This window comes from Armigeres subalbatus, chromosome 2 (assembly GCF_024139115.2).
Source record: "Armigeres subalbatus isolate Guangzhou_Male chromosome 2, GZ_Asu_2, whole genome shotgun sequence".
In the NCBI taxonomy this organism is placed as follows: domain Eukaryota; kingdom Metazoa; phylum Arthropoda; class Insecta; order Diptera; family Culicidae; genus Armigeres; species Armigeres subalbatus.
The window spans coordinates 91844106-91865702 of NC_085140.1; the positions used below are offsets into that span (position 1 = coordinate 91844106).

Below are 21597 nucleotides of genomic sequence, written 5' to 3' on the forward strand. Positions count from 1 at the left end.
GCTGTACCAAAGAGGCCTTCACCTCTAGACTGGCTCACCTCTGGACGCACCTGCTTTCAGAATACTAACACCAAAGATTACTTTTTTCTACAAAATGTCCAACTTTTTCAAATCGTCAGATCATTTTATTCACTAATAAGAGCATACATTCAAATAGAAATAAAAATTAGAAATTAAGATTTGGGAACGAATACACAATGACCTAAAACTACAATTCAACGACAATAATATTTTCTCGAAAATTTTCCTTTTTCTATAAAATAATATTTCCTCGAAAATAACATTTGCCTAAAATAATATTTCTTTGAAAATATTTTGTCAAAATAATATAACAAAGAAAAAGGAATCTTCTTCTTCTTCAATGACTGTACACTGGAACTTGGCCTACTTTTCAACCTAATATTCTATTAGCGTTACCTCAGTTATTAATAGAAAGCATTTTTTCGCCCACCATTGCATGAGTATGTATCTTGTGTGGCAAGTACAATTGATACACTATGCCCAGGGTGTCGAAAATGTTTCCAACCCGAAAACATCCTAGACCGGACCAAGAATCGAACTCGCCATCTCTTTTGCAAGCTTTTGCTTGCAAGGCCCTAAGAAGAAGGGATCATATGTAATTTATACTTATTTGACATATTATCGGTTAAACTTTCGAATCAACTCTTGACTGAAATTGGTGGTAAATTGGCCGGACGTCCCTGATTCAGCCTACAGCCGCATTGACAGGCGTCCCAGAAAGCGTCTCGTATTCCGTGATAAATCTGTAACGTCTGCAGAGTTGATTAAATCCGTAGGAATTGAGATGTTCAGAAAATACCAGATCCGAAAAACCAGAAGGGAAAGGAGAACATGAGCAGTCCAGAAGGTTTACTGAGCTTGGGTTATGAAGGGTTGAATAATTTTGAGAAACTGGACTATTTCCGCATGTAATTAAGATACTAAGCAAATTAGCAAAAGTTGAGTTGTTTTGCCAGACTTTGGATCATTGCACTGCACATGTGGCAATTTTGTCCCTAACATTTAAATTCTCGATAGATTTCTCGTCAATCTAAATAAATATGTATTTGGATTATGTGAATTCGTTATATATATTGTACAAACTTGATGATACAGTACAATCGGAAAATATTCACGGATAAGCAGCATGTGATGTGGGGAAACCCAAAAAGCTTCGATGGGGGCGCGTGATATTTTACTCTAGGATACCGAAACAACCACCGCCATCACATGTTTTTTCAACGCGGAACCTTCAACCGAGAACGCTTTGACATGCAGTGTCGAAAACTCGGACAAAACCTCAAATATTTGGTGACTCATTGAAGTTGATGCTGTAAAGCGTATCCCTAACAAATATGTATGGAAAAGAAAATTTGACTAAAATTTTTCAGGAAAGATTCGGAATGATCTGGTATCATGTATCAGAATCTATTTTTTGTCTACTTTTCGGGGGTTAGAGTAAAGGATGTATTTTGGACCACCCTTACGGGGGCTCTTATTTTGGACCACCAAGAGGAATTTGCGCTCAGTGGTCCAAAATATGAGCCGTCGAACTGGTGGTTCAAAATACCTAGTGTGGTTAATTGCGCCTAGCTGGGCCAAAGTTTGTGATTAACTTCTTCAACGTTAGAATGAAGACGCTGTTACTGTTTTAGATTCTAAGGCATGGACTTCCAGAAGTACTTGAGTAGCATAAGCATGTGTTAGATAACCATTCTAGCTTCAAAATGAATTCAGCGATCTAAAATTACTCTCTGGTGAAAAATTCGAACAACATATTAGATTGTGTCAAGCATTTCTATGGGGGTTCGCACTTGTGTGACGCCATGTTTTTTATAGCCAAAAAAGTCAAAGAAAAAATTATTTACATTTACAGTTTCTAATTGTGATCCAAAAATCTCAGTGGGGACCATTCGCGTAATGTTGGCGGCAAAAAGTCCAGTCCATTGTGCGAGATATGGATGGCACCAACCTGACCGAAACCACGCGCGCGTGATCAAAAGAGAAAATTAAAGGTTCCCCCAAACAACCGCGACGCGATTCCATCGAATGCAACGAAATCGCTTACGTCTGGGAGAGCCTTAAAGCGCGAGTATTTCTGAACTTTTGAAGTGTTCCATGACGAAAGTCCCTTTTTGAATAAACGCTTCGGAGCAAAGGCGCTTTTAACATTTGATATTGAATGGAATTGTTGAAGTGTAGATCAACATGAGGAAAGGGCGTAACAAGCAAAATTTATTCTTTCTGATACCTCGTCTACATTTATAGTTGTATACATTAACAAAGAATCGAGAATAATAAATTTTGCGCCCTTTTCAAATGTTGGTCTAGAATTATCTTTTATATTGGATGTGCCATTCTAGGGTCTGTCGATGACAATATACCGCCAGTTAAGGGTTGCGTACTTAGCTGGTAGTGCAGCCCATAAACGGATTGGGAACAAATGAAGCGTCTTCTTGAGCCAGCTCAGGAAAATATCGATCAAACTGTTGCTTCAGTGAGTCAAGAGTTCCAATTTGAGATCTGCATCTGATTTAGTTGATCCTTCCTCAATCTAACCGCTGAGTTTATCAAGTGTTTGTAATATAAGTCGCCAGTTTGTTATCATTGCCGCGAAATCTTACAAATTGTATTATTTATTTATTCGGACTAAGGCCGAATTGGCCTGTGCAGTACATGAGAATCTTCCTCATTCGCCTCGGTCCATGGCTACACGTCGCCAACTTCGCAGTCTACGGAGGGTCCGCAAGACATCTTCCACCTTGCCCGCCGCGCACCTCGCCAACTCGTTGTTCATTCGCTTCCTCCACATGGCGTCCACCATCTGCACCCCATAGATGGTACGCAGCACTTTCCTTTCGAAAACTTCGTTGCGCGTTGGTCCTCCACGAGCATTGTCCAGGTCTCGTGTCCGTAGAGAACTACCGGTCGAATAAACGTTTTGTAGATAGTCATCTTGGTACGGCGGCAAACTCTATTCGATCGGGAAGCGTCTTGCGGAGTCCAAAGTACGTACGATTTCTAACCACTATACGTCTCCGAATTACTCTGCTGGTATCATTTTCGGCGGTCACCAGTGAGCCCAAGTACAAGAATACCACCTCGATTTCGTCACCACCGATGCAAACTCGCGGTGGGTGGCTCACATTGTCATATTAAAGTTATCATATTATCTTGAACCTGTTCCTATCATGTTCTTCGTCTTCGGTGTATTGATGACTAGTCCGATCCGCTTAGCTTCCCTCTTCAGTCTGATGTAGACTTCCTCCATCTTCTCAAAGTTATCATAGTTACCATAAGTTGTCATAGTATCTATGTCGTCGGGGAAGCCAAATAGGTGGACGGACTTATTGAAAATTGTTTATTTATTTATTACCAGACTAAGGCCGGAGTGACCTGTGCAGTACACAAAAGTCTTCTCCATGAAAATTGTACCACCCGTGTTACGTGCTCTGCGTATTCCCCCTTCCAAAGCGATGTTACAAATTGTCTCTGAATTGAAATTGGTTTGCTAGCTCTGTAACTTCAAGATCAGCGAGTTTAGTTCGTCAAAAATGCTTGCCATCCTTCTTCATTGATGTTGGCAAGCAAATTATTCTTACCCTAACTTTTCAAGAAAATTTTAATTTCATCCCTTAATTCCAACAGATTTTATATTGTTTATGATTCTCACAAGTTAGGACATATCGGTGAATAATGTAATACACATTGGGAATATGCAACAAGCTCTTTGATTCTTTTCTGGAATACTGATTTAAGGTGATTATACAATAAAGCCAGAAAACGGCCATTTTGTAAACCACGTGCTTTTCCAATTTTTTTTTCAAGAGCACGAGATGAAAGAACCATAACGCGTATGCGGCTTAAATAATGGTAGATCGTTTGCTTAGTTATGCTGAACAATCATAATTTGAGTTTCAGCACTGTACGAAAACTATTACGCCAGATTTGGGCGTTTGGAAATGTATGTAGATAAACGTGTGGTGAATTTGAAATTCACCACGGGCTTCATTCTATAATCACCTTAACTTTTTCTTACTACCAGCGCAGCCACCAGATGCAAAAAAATGTATTTATTTTAACCATGATGTCGTTGCTTTTGGCTTAAATCTCATGATTCGTAAAACTCATAAATTGATTTTTGTACACAAAAAATAATACAATTTTACCAAAAAAACGTGCTCATGATAGTCAAACCCTTAAAATTGTAATTTCTTTGCACAGGTAATTGTAAAAGTTTCACAGGTATGGTCTCGCTGCTTCCCCAGGGGTTCACGGACCACCGATTGTGAAACACTGAGCTAGAGTAAGAGGGGGCGAGCTCTATGAGTGTTTTTTTCCTGTTCGGATTTGCAACTATGACGTTATAGGAATGCCCAAAACTCGACCGGATATTCATAATCAGCGATGCAAAATACATGAAGTTAAACGAGTTACAATGATATGGAAATTTTAATATCATCTTCCATACTTAAACGTACAAGTTTCGTAATAGAATTAGAGGCGAAAGTATAGAACTGATAGTTCCGTTAGGATACGGCAGGCATGAAAAATGTTTTTTTATAGAAGTCGATTTGGAAGCGAGCCGAGGGCAATATTTGAGATGGTATATATCGTACGACCCTTTCCTTCTGCCAAACTCCCGTATAAAGGGGGAGGGAAGAGTATCAGTGTGGAAGCTGATATATCTCCACGCCAGTGCGATATATGCCATCACAAATATTGCGCTCCGCTCGCTTTCAAATCGACTTCTATAAAATCATTCTTCATGCCGGCCGTTTCCTAACGGAACTATCAATTTCATACTTTCGCCTCTAATTCTATCATGAACATGTACGTCTAAGTTTGGAAGATGATATTTGCATTTCAAAAATATATTTATTCCGTGAAAGGCCATGAAAGTGTGCAATATCTGCTTTATTTTTGTGTTCATTACCACTTTCAACTCGGTGGATTAAAGGAATATGATTAATTTTTTGACTATTCATTATTCTTTGCATAATATCTATTAAAATAATTTAGAATTTTAAATTGATTTGAAATTGATCAAAGAACATACGTTTCTTTCATTTGGTCGCCTGAGATATAAAAAGGCGCTTTGCGCTCTGTCTTATAACGATCACGACCCTTTGCAGTACTGCCACGCTACTACCAACGACAACGACCTGGTAGTCAATTTTACCGCAACTAGAAGAATGGTTTTCCGTAGCACCTTTCGAGGCCCAAATACCGATTATGACCACTATCTGGTGGTATGTAGAATTAGCGCAAGCCTGTCCAGCATCACCGGTTCTAGGCGTGAAAGAACCAAGTGGCTGCGCATACAGAGACTGTCAGGCGAGGACGTTGGGGAGAGAGTTGCTCATCAGCTCGACGAAAGAATCGAAGAATATCCAACTAGAGAACATTTGAACGCATTGTGGCAACGAGGCGGTCAATTCAACAACAACAGCCACGAGCTCGTTTAATGTGGAGTACTAAAGAGCGACATTTTATTTGCCGTCTATGTTTCAAAAAATGTTTTTTTAAACTCAAAACATAAGATTAAATCCTATGCTGAATGTATTTATTATGGAAAAAAGTTATTTGTGATTTGAGCATACTTGACACGATGAGCACTGGAACAAATTATAATTTATTGGAATTCACCATTTGTGTTTGTTCACAGTAAAATATTGAAAGTCGGTTGAGGGTCCCGAGCATCCCATGCGATACAAAGAACATATTATTACAATCCGTTCGCGCAAATACGAACATCGGCACCAATCATCTAATCACAAGATCGTGCAAGTAGAGTTGCGAACCGGCCCGAAAATCGGCGGCGGCGATTGTCAGGCGTTTTCGGCGTCACACCGAAAGTCATTTTAGCCGGCGCACATAGGAGTACGTAGTGTAAAAGCGTGGCCAAAACTATGTCAATCATTTTATCGTATGTAAATGCATTCATTATAAACAGAAAAGAGTTTTTTTTGTTTTTATGCTTTTTTCATTCAGTTATTGTTATTTCTAGACCAACATTTGAAAAGGGCGTAACAGCCAAAATTTATTCCTTCTGATTCTTCGTCTTCATATAAAGCTATATATGTGGACCAAGAACCAGAAGGAATAAATTTTGGCTGTTACGCCCTTTTCAAATGTTGGTCTAGATTTGATAAAACATCACTTGGCGCAAGAACGCTGTCTTTCATAACTACAGCGTGCTTGCGACGAGTGGTGCCCACCTCTGGATCCATCATTGAGTGTGACTTTTCTTTAGTTATTCTTCATTCTTTGATAATTATTACTTACTAAATTTATGGCATCACTCTTTTTTGGAAGCGAAATACAATTTATGTGAGCTTTGTCGCTCAAAATCAAGATTATTTATCATTTTAACTCGCTTTTTAGCAAACTTCACTTTATTCAAATACAAATAAGTAACAATTGCATGAGGATACGTGAAATATCTTTTGTGGAGATCTTTAAGGAAACTCCAATCTTTCCAACGCTGAAAATTTTGTTGCTTGGACGGGTTTGGAACCTAATTAAAAGTTTTATTTTGTAAAACGTATTACAAAAAAGGTAGAAAAAAGCTAGCAATAATATTATGATTATAGATCACCTAAAAACGGTTTCAGATCGAAAACGTTTTACATACTATCATCATTGATACCTATATTGATTTTCTTCTTCAAAATCACTAATAGTTAACAAAGAAACACACAAAAAACGTGCACATTTTTTTATGCACAATTGTGATTAAACTAGCATTGAAATTATGGTGAAGTTTTGACAGTCAGCATTGCTTACAAGTAAACAATATTGTTTAAAAAGTTTCTTAGCATTTGAGAGTTCACAAACGAAAAATAATATGGAAATATCTCAAATTTTTGTTTTTGACTTTTGGCCAGGATTTGGGCTGAAATACTCCTCAGTGCGGCGGCAGCGGCATGAATCGGCGTGGCGATTTTTTAAATGACCATTGTTTCTTTGGATACAAATATTAACAGGAAAATCATTTGTATTTCGTCGGAAAAATATTCCTCCTCAGGAAATTCCACTGAATTTTTCAAAATATTCATTTGGATTATTAATTAAAATTTCCCGAAAAAATCTTTGGAATTTCCAATGTAAGCTTTTAGAAATTCCTAGGGAAAAATGTTCGGATTTTCGAAATGGAAATGGTTCAATATTTTTAACTAACAATTATTCAGAATTTCCGCGGATAGTTCTTCGAAATGTCCACATAATCATTTGCAATATCCGCGGGCAGCTCCGCGGAAAACTCTCAGAAACTTTCACATGAAATTCTTTGGAATTTTCGAGAAAGATCTACGGGAATTCTAGGAGTATTAGGAGTTTTCGCGAGATTGTTTTTGAATATGGAAGAATGTGGAAGAAATTCTTTGATTTCAACGAGAAGTTGTTCAGAGTTTTCAAGGAAATTTTTTTTTGGAGGTTTTTTTTTGTAATTCGTTCAGGATTTTATTTTTATTTTCAAGGAATTTTTTAAATAATTACGGGAAATTATTTTTATTGTCCATTGAAAAATCTTCGGATAATCCACAGAAATTGTTCAAAAAGAGTAAGAAAAATATTGCCCAAGAGTCATTCGACAAATTGAACGTTAGGCTGAAATGGTTAATAGGTCGAAAACGATTTGACTAAAAATGTCGATTTGCAAAAGCGACATATAAAGCCGAACTGGTATTTTTGCTGAAAAAGCAATCAATTTGCCTCAATAGGTCATATAGCCGTTTTGGCAAAAATGTTATTTGTTGAACGGGTAATATGGCCAATAATGTTGACCATTTCAGCAATCAGCTTTTTTTTTTGGCCGATATTTTTCAAGTGATATTAGGCCAGTAAAGGTGCAAAGAGCTCTCTTGCTGAGCTCTAAGAGCTTTTCGGTTACTTTAACATTGGGAATTATAAATCTCTTTGACTGAGCACACTTTTCGGCAACACACCAATTGGTCATCAACCTTTGTGCTTCCCAGGATTTTATTTCCATTTTTATGGTACAGTATGATATACCGCAGAAAGGTTCTGGGCCAATAAACTGTGTATTTGAACCTCGTTTCGCAAGCTCGTCTGCCTTTTCATTACCTCCAATGCCACAGTGCCCTGGAACCCAGTACAGATTTACGGAGTTCTCTTGGCACACCTTTCGCAATGAAAGAATGCAGTCCCAGACAAGTTTTGACGTACATTTAAAGCTACTCAACGCTTTGAGTGCCGCTTGACTATCTGTGAAAATACAAATATGTGCATATCTATATTTCCTTTCTACACAGATATTAGCACATTTCATTATAGCAAAAATCTCCGCTTGGAACACCGTTCTTCTTCTTCTTTATTTGTTACTAACGGCTAGCCCCGCGGCTAGCACTTGCCGGGGTTATTTATACCAGATCCACCAGTCGTCCTGGCGGGTATCTTGTGCTGTCTTCCGTAGTGGGTTCGGGGATATTGGTAGACAGGCGCTTCGCAGACACGAGGTTAACAGGCATGCCGTAGACGACAGAACGGAAACTGGAGCTCTGGGGCGAGCGGTAACCAGGCAAATGGGTTTCGGGCTGGCGCTCCACCAACCGGTGTTTTGGTGCGCAGGGCCAATGGTTATGGGGGACGGCGAATAACGAGCCGGCTTTTCACGAACAGGCTTCCAGGGCAGCTTCAACGAGCCGACGTTCACCAATAGGCTTGCCAGGGCAAACTTTCACGAGTCAGCGGTCCAAAACAGTCGTTTTCAGGCGAATGGCCAACGGGCCTGCGGTCAGCGGACTAACGGGGAATTTACAGGTGACTGGCTTCCAATACAGCGGTTTTCTTGGTTGATCGACGTCCCACGTGCTCACAATAGGAACGGTGACACATCGGATTTTGGGCTTTCACAAGCGTTGCGTAGCCCGCGGACCTTGCTAGAGCCCTCCCCTTCGAAACAACGGTCACGGTCTCTCGAAGCGTGTGGCGCGACGATAGCGAGAACTTGTCGGCCACCAGCACGGAACTCGCCGATTTTTGTCGTGCCTCGGAGCAAGGATCTTTCGACACAGGGCTTCAGCTTTTCGCGAACAGCTTGTTCGCGACGGCGCTATTCGCGTCCGGTCCTCGGCACACTTCTTAATCCGGATCTCGCGGCACCTTCCAAGCGGTTATCTGGTTTTCCTGGAACACAAAAACTTCTCTTTGCAGGCCGAGAACACCAGCGGTATCCTTTTTTCCAAAAACTCTTCTTTCTTGCGACCGTTCAGTTTCCACACTCTCGACGATCTTCTCTTTTTTCTTCCCCGGTCCACACTTTTTTTCGTGCTCTCTCCCCTCTCCGTCCCGGAACATCCACAGGGGTACCACCATTTCAGATAGTGGACGACGATGACGAGATGTGAGTAGTGTTGGTCAAGGTGTAGTAAGGATGGGGTGAGAGATAAATGTGATGTAACTAATGAAATATTTTTAACTTTAGGTGCCAATTTAAATTATTTGCAACAATTTAAACTATTTACTTGTATTGATTTTTCGACTAATAGATAATAAATAGCATATTTGATCTTCATAAGGGGAGGTTAATTTATTGATAACGACCTGTCGGTAACATATTAAGGTCTGAGGGAAGGGTTTTCCGTTAAAAAAGCACGTGGTAGCACTCTCTGAGAGAGAAAATTGCCCAATTCAGCGCGCCAGAATGACGCTGCCAGTGTCGCCAAAATTATTTCATCATTATGCAGTTTGCAATTGCTTGAGAATTTTCCGTAAACGGAGAACAAAAGGAATTGGCAACAATGGGGAAGAAATTTATCACTCTTGCAGTGGTTCGGCGAGAGAACAGCAGCAGCGCCGACCAATCACGCAAGGTTTCCACAAAAGCTTTGAAAAGAATTTGGGTGATAACAGTGGTGCTGGTGTAAGAAAGACAAATAAGCCAAATAAGACAAATAAGACAAATAAGACAAAAAAGACAAATAACACAAATGAGACAAATAAGATAGATAAGACTAAGAAGGAAAATAAAATAAGTTTCCCCAAGAATTCTTTCGGAAGTTCCTCCATGGATTCGTTCGGAAGCTCCTCCAGCAATTCCTTTGGAAGTTCCTCCAGCAATTACTTCGGAAGTTCCTCCAGGCATTGTCTTCAAAAGTTCCTTCAGGAATTCCTTCAGAAGTTCCTCCAGGAATTCGTTCGGAAAATCCTCCAGGAGTTCCTTCGGAGGTTCCTCCAGGAATTCCTTCGGAAGATCCTCCAGAAATTCCTCCGGAAGTTCCTCCAGGAAGTTCCTCCAGCAATTCCTTCGGAAGTTCCTCCAGGAATTCCTTCGGAAGTTCTTCCAGGAATTCCTTCGGAAGTTCCTCCAGGAATTCCTCCGGAAGTTCCTCCAGGAATTCCTCAGGAAGTTCCTCCGGACATTCCTCCGGAAGTTCCCCCGGGAATTCCTCCGGAAGTTCACCCGGAAGGTCCTGGAGGAACTTCCGAAGGAATTCCTGGAGGAATTACAGGAGGAACTTCCGAAGGAATTCCTGGAGGAACTTCCGGAGGAATTCGTGGGGGAACTTCCGGAGGAATTCTGGAGGAATTTCCGGAGGAATTCCTGGAGGAGCTTCCGGAGGAATTCCTGAAGGAGTTTCAGGAAGAATTTCTTGAGAACTTTTTGGAGGAATTCCCGGAGGAATTTCCAGAGGAATTCCTGGAGGAACTTTCGTAGGAATTCTTGGAGGAACTTCTGCAGGAACTTCTGCAGGAATACCTGGATTGACTTTCGTAGGAATTTATCGTATTTGCTTTATTTGTCTTATTTGTTTTATTTTGCTTATAATTTGTCTTATTTGTCTTATTTATTTTCAACTGTTTATCTGATCTAATTCCTACATTTGATTCCAATATATATTATTTGGTATCCTCGTGTTCACAAATAGGAATACGATTTTTTCTAGTGTCACGCTAGATACAAAGTTGACAGACTTTCTACCGCTCTCATCGCTCCTTTTCTGCCGTGCGCCACAAGAAAATATGCTGTTGGCTGCTCTCCCGAAATGGTAACTTTTGTATGGAATTAAAAAAACTTGGTTGAAGTAAAAAGAGCTTCCTTCAAAATTTATCGCGCAAACATATACTTTTTATTACATCAAAATGATCGTTGGAAGAATTCAGAACTTTTGTCAGTTGGGTTTTGCGAAATTCGGTTCCTTTGTGCTTCAAATCATTGGAGAGAGGTACTGAGAAGCAAAAATTTCAGTTCTACAATAGTTCAGTATTTAGAGCTTAATTCAAATTTGGGAAATAGTAGGTCCATGAAATTTTGTAGGAATATTCCTTGATAAATTTCAAAGAGATTGTCAGTTGGGATAAGCGAAATTCGTTTCCAATTCCGAGTTAAAGTCATTTTAGTACGAAAATAGCGCTCTACCGCGAGAGAGCTTCCCTCAGACCTTAAAGAGGCTTTTAGCTCTTGGCTGGTTCACCTCTGAGGAACACCGTTGGATAGTTTCCCATTGCCACTATTGCCACTATAATCAGTTACCAGCGTGGTTCCTTCTGCAAAACGACTTTTTCGGCCAAAGGACCGGTAGTAAATATGTCCATTTCAGCCAAATGGCCGTTTCTACCAAACGACATTCTAAGCCAAATGGCCTATACGGCCAAATGACCAGTTGTTCATTTCGGTCAAATGACATTTTTGGACAGATGAGTTTCGGTCTAATCGCCAGATGGGTTTCAGTCAAATTACATATCCGACTAAACAACTTCCGGCCGGATGACACTTCCCGTCGTTTGACTGAAAGTCATTCGGCGTAGGCCATTTGTTCGAATTCCACTGGGTTTATTGTCATCTAGCCGAATTCCATTTGGCTGAATCGGACATTTGACCGAAACGGTGAGATATTAGGTCAAAAATAGTTTGGCTGAAAGTGTCATTTGGCTGACAGTTACATACGGCCGAAAATGCAATTGCCAAACGGGTTATATGACCGAAAAGGTTGACCCTTTTGCCCTAATCGAACAAATGACTTGTTGGGCAAAATAATCAGTTTAGACAAACAACACTTCCGGCCGTATGTTCATTTCAGCCAAATGCAATTTTGGCCAATGGACTTTCGGCCCAAATGCACTATGGGGCGGCTCCATTCAAGTAGGTGGCCGAAAATTTTCACAATATTTTACACTTATTTCGAGGATTAATGGCTAAAATATGTGAAATGTATGTTATGCAGGTCATTATTACTTTTAAGGTCTTCAAATTCCTGGAATATAGTAATTTGATCTCCATTGTATACATCTCTTTCATCTATGAACGTAATGTACATGTTTCAGCAGTCTATTTATGTATATTTTATTATGACGTAGACCTATAGTATTTAAACTAAAAACTTGTGTATTGTTCTGAGTTGTACAGATGATCTAAGTCGCCTAAGAACTTCATGGAATACAGGCCTTTGCATCTACAAGCGTATTTGGTTGTCTTTGATAGATTTTTTAAATTGCTTCAGACTCTTAACCCTTAAATTAAGTAAAAGGAATACAATATAATGCTCCAAGGGAGCTACATAAACTCCATGTAATAATGGATTCAAGGTTTACAACATTTATTTATTTATTATGTTCATGAACATCTCCAAAAATTAATAATAATTTTTTCAAGGTTCGATTACAATATCTGCTAGACATATGTTTCCAGTTGTATCTGATCTTGCACCGCATTGGCTTGGCTCCGAAACTATCATAAAGACTTTTCTGTATAAGCTGTTTTCCTTTCAGGTACTGTTTCTTTAATATTTTTCATAACAGCCACTTTTCAAAATCTATTTGGTAAGATATGTGTAGAAGGCACTCGAAAAATCACATCCATGCGAGTAATGGAGATATTCCATAAGTGTCCCTATCTATGTTTCTATCTGAGGGTAAATATTCTTGGAGTTTGAAAACAGGATATATATTTTGTCAAACTCTTAGAATATTTACCCTTATAAATCCATTGTTTTTCACGTGTACTTACTTGATTACATGATAAATAATGAGCTGTCTCCTCTTGATGAGCCTAAGCCTAATCCAGTATACGTTACCAGTTGCACAAGCCATCGTGTTCCCTTTTGGTGCCCTTTTAGTACACGTATGATATAGGTGTCCAGCCCATCGTAGTCTGCCGTATATTATAATAATACCCATATTCAGTGTTTCAAAATTATTGACTTTTTTTTCAAAAAAGTGTTCGAAATCGCAGAAACGGAGAACGGGAATTTATAAGGGATTGCATTCTCGAAAAATTCTCCAAAGTTTCAACTGGATGTTTTGGGGATATCAATCAGGAAATTCCATGGACTTCTGCAAAATTTGCATCTGCGTTGAAAGTTGTAGATAAGTGACGTGAACTGCGGCGTGCCGATGCAAAATTGTCGGTGACCGCGTGATGCTAAAACTGCCGGCAGTGGCGGCGCTCACCTCTATATGCAGGGAATTGAATAAAGTTTCTTCTGTGAAGTTTTTCGTTAGCTTTCTTCGACTAGTGTACGGCCAAAGTACCACAATTTCCAAGCATTACTTAGTTATAATTTCTATGTCAAAGATAAAGGAAAAAAAATTGTATGATCGTCTTAACATGATTATAACATAATGTGTTATGTTTATTTTTACCAATAAAAATTGCCTACATTTTTGGTAGATAGAAATTGGAAACAAAACGAAGGTTCCACCATCTGTATAACAGGTACCTACATTCAAAGTTGAACCAGCTGAACAAAGTTAATTGCCGACATTATAGATAATCATAATCTTTTCAATAACATAATTTTTTATAGTATAAGCTATTTTCCCCACTTTTTATGTAACACAACGAGTTATATTTTTGTTCAATTAATAACATATTAAGTAATATTTTTGTTTAAACTAGAAGAGATTTTGTTACAATTTTTGTTATTTTAACTACTAATGGTACATGTTTTATAACAACCGCTATTATGAAAAACTGATGTAACAGAATAACAAGTTCTGATATAAATCTGGTAATATCGTCTGGTCGGGAACCTTTGGAAAAACTTGGGGTCTTGAACCTAAATGTATCAAATGGATTTACACAACATATGTACGACCAATTTTGGCTTATAGATGTATGGGAAAAGGGTGAGAAACGTATAGGAGAAGAGGCCCCAAAACGCCACCCGAGGCAAAACGGCTTTTGAGTATTCTCTCATATTTACCGTATTTGACTAGACTAAAATTATGTAGGTTAGGCGAAAAAAGTGTCAAAATAAAAGATAGGAAAGTTGGAAAACCGAAATTTTCCACATTTTGATGAAACATCTAACATTTCAGTGAGGCAAAGCGCCCTAGGAGGACCAACCTACAATGTACTACGCATCTCCACGCACTGTCCATACCAGAATGCTGATTTGTCATCGCAACGATCATTTTTTATTTATTTATTTATTAAATAATCTATATAGTAACATAAATAACCTTTAACCTTAGTAAGATGTTGGGGTCAATATGACCCAAAACGAAACTTCAAAGTAGAATAACTTTTTACCTGATAATCCGATCTTTCTGAAATTTCTTGACTTTTAATATTTTGTGGAAATGAAGCATCTGACATGAAAAAAGTATTTTAAGGTGCAACAGGAACGACCCCACAAAAAAAGTTACGAATAAGATGTTGGGGTCATATTGACCCAGAAATGTAAATGCTTATAAAACAGTCAAATTATAACCGAGTTACAAAGTTTATATACCGTTCGAAAGATAAACTCATCAATTTTGTGGCTATGATGTGATATGCTGGTTCTGGAGATAATGGTCACCGGGAAACGACTTCCACGGGGACCTTGTCGGTCATATAAGGGGAGCATAAAAATAGCTCTATATATGCCATTCGATCGCTGATTCTTCATATATTCTCTTAAAACGGTAATGCATGGTCCATGAGAGGGTTTCCGACGAAAGTGGCCACTCCTGGTACATGCAAGGTGCCCCCGGGGAACCCGCAGGAGGGGACATTTCCGTTTTAGCACCAAAATATGCCGTGCGGCGGCTCTTTTGTCATGATTTTCCACCAAACAGATGGTTATGCGCTTGAAATCGATAAGTGACCACATTGGCCACTCCTGGTTCATGCAAGGTGCCCCCGGGGAATCCGCAGGAGGGGACATTTCCGTTTTAGCACCAAAATATGCCGTGCGGCGGCTCTTTTGTCATGATTTTCCACAATATAGATGATTATGCGCTTGAAATTGATAAAAGACCACATTGGCCACTCCTGGTACATGCAAGGGGCCCCGGGGAACCCGCAGGAGGGGACATTTCCGTTTTAGCATCAAAATATGCCATGCGGCGGCTCTTTTGTCATGATTTTCCACCAAACAGATGGTTATGCGCTTGAAATCGATCAATGACCACATTGGCCACTCCTGGTACATGCAAGGTGCCCCCGGGGAACCCGTATGAGAGGACATTTCCGTTTTGGCACGAAAATATGCCGTGCGGCGTCTTTTTCGTCATGATTTTCCACAAAATAGATGATTATGCGCTTGAAATCGATAAGTGACCACATTGGCAACGCCTGGAACCTATGAGGGGCCCCCAGGGAACCCGTAGAAGGGGACATTTCCATTTCTACACCAATATAAGCCGTGCAGTGGCTCTTTCGGTGTTTTCCCATCAAACAGATGGACGTGCGCTCGAAATCGATAAGTGACCACATTGCCCTAGTATCATTTTGGTTTTATCCTAGTTTTATTGAAGTCATGTAGAGCAAATAATGGTTTTCATGACCGTCATAAAACTAAAAATGTTACTTGGGTGGCTATATTTGAAACCTTTGAGGCTCCCTCGGAGAACACGTAGAATATGACGTTTCCATTTTTACACCAACATACGTCATGCGGCGGCTCTTTCGTCGTGATTTTCCTTCAAATAGGTGCCCTCGAAATCGATTATTGACATATTGTTCACCCTTAGAACCTATGAGGTGCCCTCGGGAGCCCGTAGAAGAGTACATTTCCATTTTAACACCAAAATATGCCGTGCGGTGGCCCTTTCTTTGTTATTTTCTACCAAACAGATGGTCATGTGCTTGGAGTTGATTAGTGATATTGTCTACTCTTGAAACCTTTGAGATGCCCTGCGAACCCGTAGGAGAGGACTTTTTCATGGTTATATGGAATGTACTGTGCCGCTTGCGGCAACTTTATCTTCGTCTATCATTGTCTACCCTGGCCACAAGTCTTCAAAAAGTTGGTTATGCGCTTGAAATTGTTCTTCATTTGAAATTGAGTACTGAGTCAAATTAAAAAATAGTTTCTGGGCTGGGTTCTAAAATTTTCTGCTGAACGCAACTTTTTGCAAGCCAATCGGATGAGCATAAGTGCCAGAAAAGTGATTTTCCCATGCCGCTGCTGAAATTAGTATTTTGGCCATAACTTCGGAGCCCATAGTCCGATCTGGCCAATTTTCAATAGGAAACAATAGGGCAGGATTTTCGTCGAATGCTTTTTACTGCGAGCAATTCGGTTGAGGAAAAGTTCCTAAAAAGTGAGTGAGATTTTGTGTGCACAGACACTTTCAATGGATTCTTCACGGCACTCCACAATTACCGAAACTGGGCCTGGGGTTCCCCCGGGTTAATATTAGATTTCAAGAGCATAACCAACTATTTGATGGAAAATTATAGTGAAAGAGCCGCTGCACGGCATGTCTTTAAGGGCCGATGTCCACGTAAAGTTTTTTCACGCTGCTTGCACGCCGCGTTCACGCAAGATACCCAGCATCAAATGGAGTAATGCACACGTAAACATGTGCACGACTACATTTGATGCCGGGTACCTTGCGTGGACGCTTGAAAACACGCTACGTGGGCATCGGCCCTAAGTAAGAGTAAGAGTAAGCACGGAAATGTCCTATCCTATGAGCTCCACGGCGGTACTTCATAGGTTCCAAAATGGAAAATGTGGTCACTTATTCATTTCGGTATAAAAACGGAAATGTCACCATCTACGGGTTCCCCAAGGGCACCTCATAGGTTCAAGAGTGGCCAATGTGGTCACTTATTAATTTCGAGAGAATAACATCTCTTTGGTGGGAAAACACACTGAAAGAGTCGCCGCTCGGCATATTTCGGTGTTAAAATGGAAATATCCCATTCTACGGGTTCCCTGGGGGCCCCTGGTAGACTCCAAGAACGGCCGATGTGGTCAATTATCGATTTCAAGCGCATAATCATCTATTTTGTGGAAAATCATGACGAGAGAGCCGCAGCACCGCACATTTTGGTGCCAGAACGGAAATGTCCTCTCCTACGGGTTCCCGTGCATATACAAGGAGTGGCCAATATGATCATTTATCGATTTCAAGCGTATGACCATCTGTTTGGTGGAAAATCATGATAAAAGAGCCGCCACACGGCATATTTTGGTGTTAAAACGGAAATGTCCCCTTTTACGGGTTCCCCGAGGGCACCTCATAGGCTCCAAGAGTAGCCAATGTTGTCAATTATCGATTTCGAGCGCATAATCATCTATTTTGTGGAAAATCATGACGAAAGAGCTGTCGCACGACATATTTTGGAGTTAAAACAGAAATGTCCCCTTTTACGGGTTCCCAGGGGGCACCTCATAGGCTCTAAGAGTGGCCAATGTGGTCACTTAGCGATTTTGAGCGCATTATCATCTATTTTGTGGAAAATCATGACGACAGAACCGCCGCACGGTATATTTTGGTGCTAAAACGGAAATGTCCCCTCCTGCGGATTCCCCGGGGGCACCTTGCATGAACCAGGAGTGGCCAATGTGGTCACTTATCGATTTCAAGCGCATAACCATCTGTTTGGTGGAAAATCATGACAAAAGAGCCGCCGCACGGCATATTTTGGTGCTAAAACGGAAATGTCCCCTCCTGCGGGTTCCCCGGGGGCACCTTGCATGTACCAGGAGTGGCCACTTTCGTCGGAAACCCTCTCATGGACCATACATTACTGTTTTAAGAGAATATATGAAGAATTAGCGATCGAATGGCATATATAGAGCGATTTTTATGCTCCCCTTATATGACCGACAAGGTCCCCGTGGAAGTCGTTTCCCGGTGGCCATTATCTCCAGAACCAGCATATCACATCATAGCCACAAAATTGATGAGTTTATCTTTCGAACGGTATATAAACTTTGTAATTCGGTTATAATTTGACTGTTTTATAAGCATTTACATTTCTGGGTCAATATGACCCCAACATCTTATTCGTAAGTTTTTTCTAATATCCGAAGAAGGTTAAAGGTTTTCAAAGTATATGATACCATAACTATAACTAATTGCAGAATGCCATTGTACTCTAACTACGGTTGAAAAATGATGTAATTCTATTTTTAAACGAATGAAAATGTCTTTCAAGCCTACAATTTGACGGTAACTCGTTCCATAATTTGACCGCGCGGTGACGAAATGAATCCTTCAAGTAATTTGTGTAGTATCTCGAAACAATCAGTGACGGTGTTCTTGCTGAACGCGTATAAGTAAAAAAGTTTTCGAGATATTTAGGAGGGTTGATAAGTATTTTAAACGTTTGTGTGCATGTTCTAATCTTAAGATGGTTAGAAAAACTGCATCCAAGAAGTAGATTAGCGTAATTTGATATGTGGTCAAACTTTCTTAAATTGAATACATATCTTGTAATAGTGTTAAATACTAGTGTCAGTTTTCTGAGGTTCCTTTGAGAAACAAGCCCAAATAGTACATCTCCGTAATCCATTTGCCGACGCTTGGTGCTTTGTTCCCTAATAGCTGCCAGTCAAAAGGCGTTTTGCCTCATGAGTTTTCCGGCAACGTAATATCACCACATTTTATAAATGTGAATATTAACAATATTCTTTTTCTTCTTCTTATTGGCATTACATCCCCACACTGGGACAGAGCCGCCTCGCAGCTTAGTGTTCAAGCACTTCCACAGTTATTAACTGCGAGGTTTCTAAGCCAGGTTACCATTTGTGCATTCGTATATCATGAGGCTAACATGATGATACCTTTATGCCCAGGGAAGTCGAGACAATTTCCAATCCGAAAACTGCCTAGACCGGCACCGGGAATCGAACCCTGCCACCCTCAGCATGGTCTTGCTTTGTAGTCGCGCGTCTTACCGCACGGCTAAAGAGGGCCTCAATATGATTGAGTTGAATTTTTAGATGGCATCAATTGGCTATATTGTTTAACTGTTTAATGAGGTAAAAATATTCATGAAAATCGTCACAGCTAAGACATTAAAGCAGTCTTTGCTTAGCTAGGGCATATTGCCCCTCCTTCCCCTATTAAAGAAACCAAACCCAAAAAGGTACCTATTTGGTTTGGCGGTTTGTCTTGATGAAATCATTTTCCAATTGCAACCATCAATTTGAAGGAAACCATCGCACTTTTTTTTGTGGGAAATCGTTGTCAACAATTCCGAAAAAAAATGCCGTGGACATTCCGAATAATTTCCCGTGAAAATTCTGGGAAGCTTATCGCAGAAATACTGAAGATTTTTTCGTAGAAAACCCGAAAAAAAATCGTCGATCGTCCAAAGAATGTATGTAAAAATAAAAAAAAAAATCGATTGAGATTTTTTCCCACCAATTTGAAGAATTTCTTATGTTAACCTCAAAGATATTTCCATGAAAAAATATAAAGAATTTCCCGTGGAAATTTAAATGAATTTCTCATAGAAATTCCGAAGATTTTCTGTAGAAATTCCGAAGACACTAATTTGGATATATGTATAAAATCAATTTCAAAAGTATATTTGAAAGTTAGTTAACTATTTCACAGCTCGTCTCACAGTAAAATTTATTTAGGGGTGTCCAATAAGTGAAATTATTAAGTTTTCCGAAGTCAGTTTAAAAAAGTTTCCTTGCCCAAAAGTTCATAAAGTTCATTTCCAGTTTTATAATAGATTTAAGTTTAGCGATGATCTCAATACCCAAAAAATCAATTATTGACAAATTGAAGACTATCAGCACATTCACATTCCACGTTCCTGTCAAAAGGTTAACTACGTTGAACACCACAATAACAGTAGCCAGAAGGCAGACATCCTGGCACCCCTGTCCAGGGCATGGTGTACTGTTTCAGCGGGGAGAGCCTCCGCAGTAACTAAAATGCAATCATCTCAAGTATTCCGCACTACCTTCGCTCAGCACAGCACAATTGGATGTGTAAGTGCGTTGTCTTCTCTCTTAGGCGCTTTTTGTGTCGCCTGGTAGTGCTTTTCTATTGCTGCGCTACGCTTTCGATTTTCGTATACTAACTAGCAAAACCATCACCACGATATGATGTGGGTATATGCAATCAGAACCATAATGGTGGTTGTGCTCGAGAGAGGAAAAAATATCAATTTCATGCAGATTTTTCACATTTCAATTTTCCCCAAATTCTATTAAGCTAATTACACTGAACAAAGATTACACCGATATGGGATCGGGAACAGGGAACTGAGCCATGCCTTACCTGATTTTGACCTCGTACTTGTTCAATGCTTCCAGCTGAATCCTTCGAGCGGAAAATCCTTTGATCCAAAAAAACACACGACAAATCACAACTAGAAGACTATTTTTCTGTAACAATTTAGTGTGCTTTGGCTACGAATCACTGGGCACACTTCTTTTTTTCGTTTCGCTACTAACTCGCACTTTTTCTGCACACGAAAAAGCCCGTGTGCTGATGTGTTTGAGACAAAAACTTTTCTCGAATCCTTACTCTTTTCAAGACGTCGTCGTCTACGTCGCCGTTGTAGGCATAGGCACACAAAAGAAGACTGAATTGAAACCGAAATCAATCGAACCGAAAAATCTCTCCCCTGGGGCTGCTGCTGGCTGGTTGGTAGCTCTGACTAACTTTTTTTGCCTTTAACGCTGCGGCAGCAAGGGTTTTTCTTCTTACTCCTTCGGCTCGGGCTGCTTCTACTGACTGCTGGTTGACCGCTGCAATACACTATTTGCTTCGCGTTTTTACTTTTTTAGGTGTAGGGTTTCAAGAGCACTGACAAAAATGCAAAAAAACGAGAACGCACTCTACTGCACATTACACATACGGTCGACCTCTTCACCTCGGACTGAGAACCGAATTGGGTGAGCCAGGCCAGGTGAACGATTAACACCGGAAAAACACCAAATCAACACCAGCTGGGAGCAAATTTTCACTGAATCGGGATTGCGCGACGGGAAAAGCACACCAATTTTTCGTGACAAACTTTCTGGGCGACCACCACGGGAAGGAAAACCTCTCTCTACCTCTCGAATGTGGGTTTCGCGATGGAAGGCTAGCGAAAAACTCAAACTGGTTTTGAATAGTGCCTCAGCTGGGCCCTCGTTGTCTGCTTCTGATTGTTTGCTCTCTCTCCCGAGATTTTCTTCGTGTTTTTGCTGGCTCGGGCTTACTTTTTTACTACTATACTGGCTTATTACTTTCCTATGAAATCAAATGATTTTACTTTTATATTACTTGCGATTGCTGCTGCTCTCTGCCGATGCGGTGATGTGCGATTGAACCTCTAGACTGCCCAACCGAAGTATCTCCAACGAATGGCGAGTGAGTTTCTGTTCAACATCAGTCAGTGAGAGATGCAGCCACTCTCCTGGATGGGTGTATGTACATAAAAGACGACAATAGAAGTAC

The 21597-nt window shown here is 40.2% G+C and overlaps 1 protein-coding gene across 2 annotated transcripts in view; it reads right to left on the bottom strand.

Annotated features, from left to right (window-relative positions):
• LOC134209943 (protein boule) overlaps positions 1–21483 on the bottom strand; it is a 149028-nt gene extending 127545 nt beyond the window's left edge. The window contains exon 1 of one of the 2 annotated variants that reach the window (XM_062685957.1): positions 20431–21483. The gene's annotated coding sequence lies outside the window, so the exon portion shown is untranslated. The remainder of the gene's footprint in view (positions 1–20430) is intronic. The other variant, XM_062685961.1, reaches the window with a different exon arrangement.
• Positions 21484–21597: the final 114 nt, after the last annotated feature.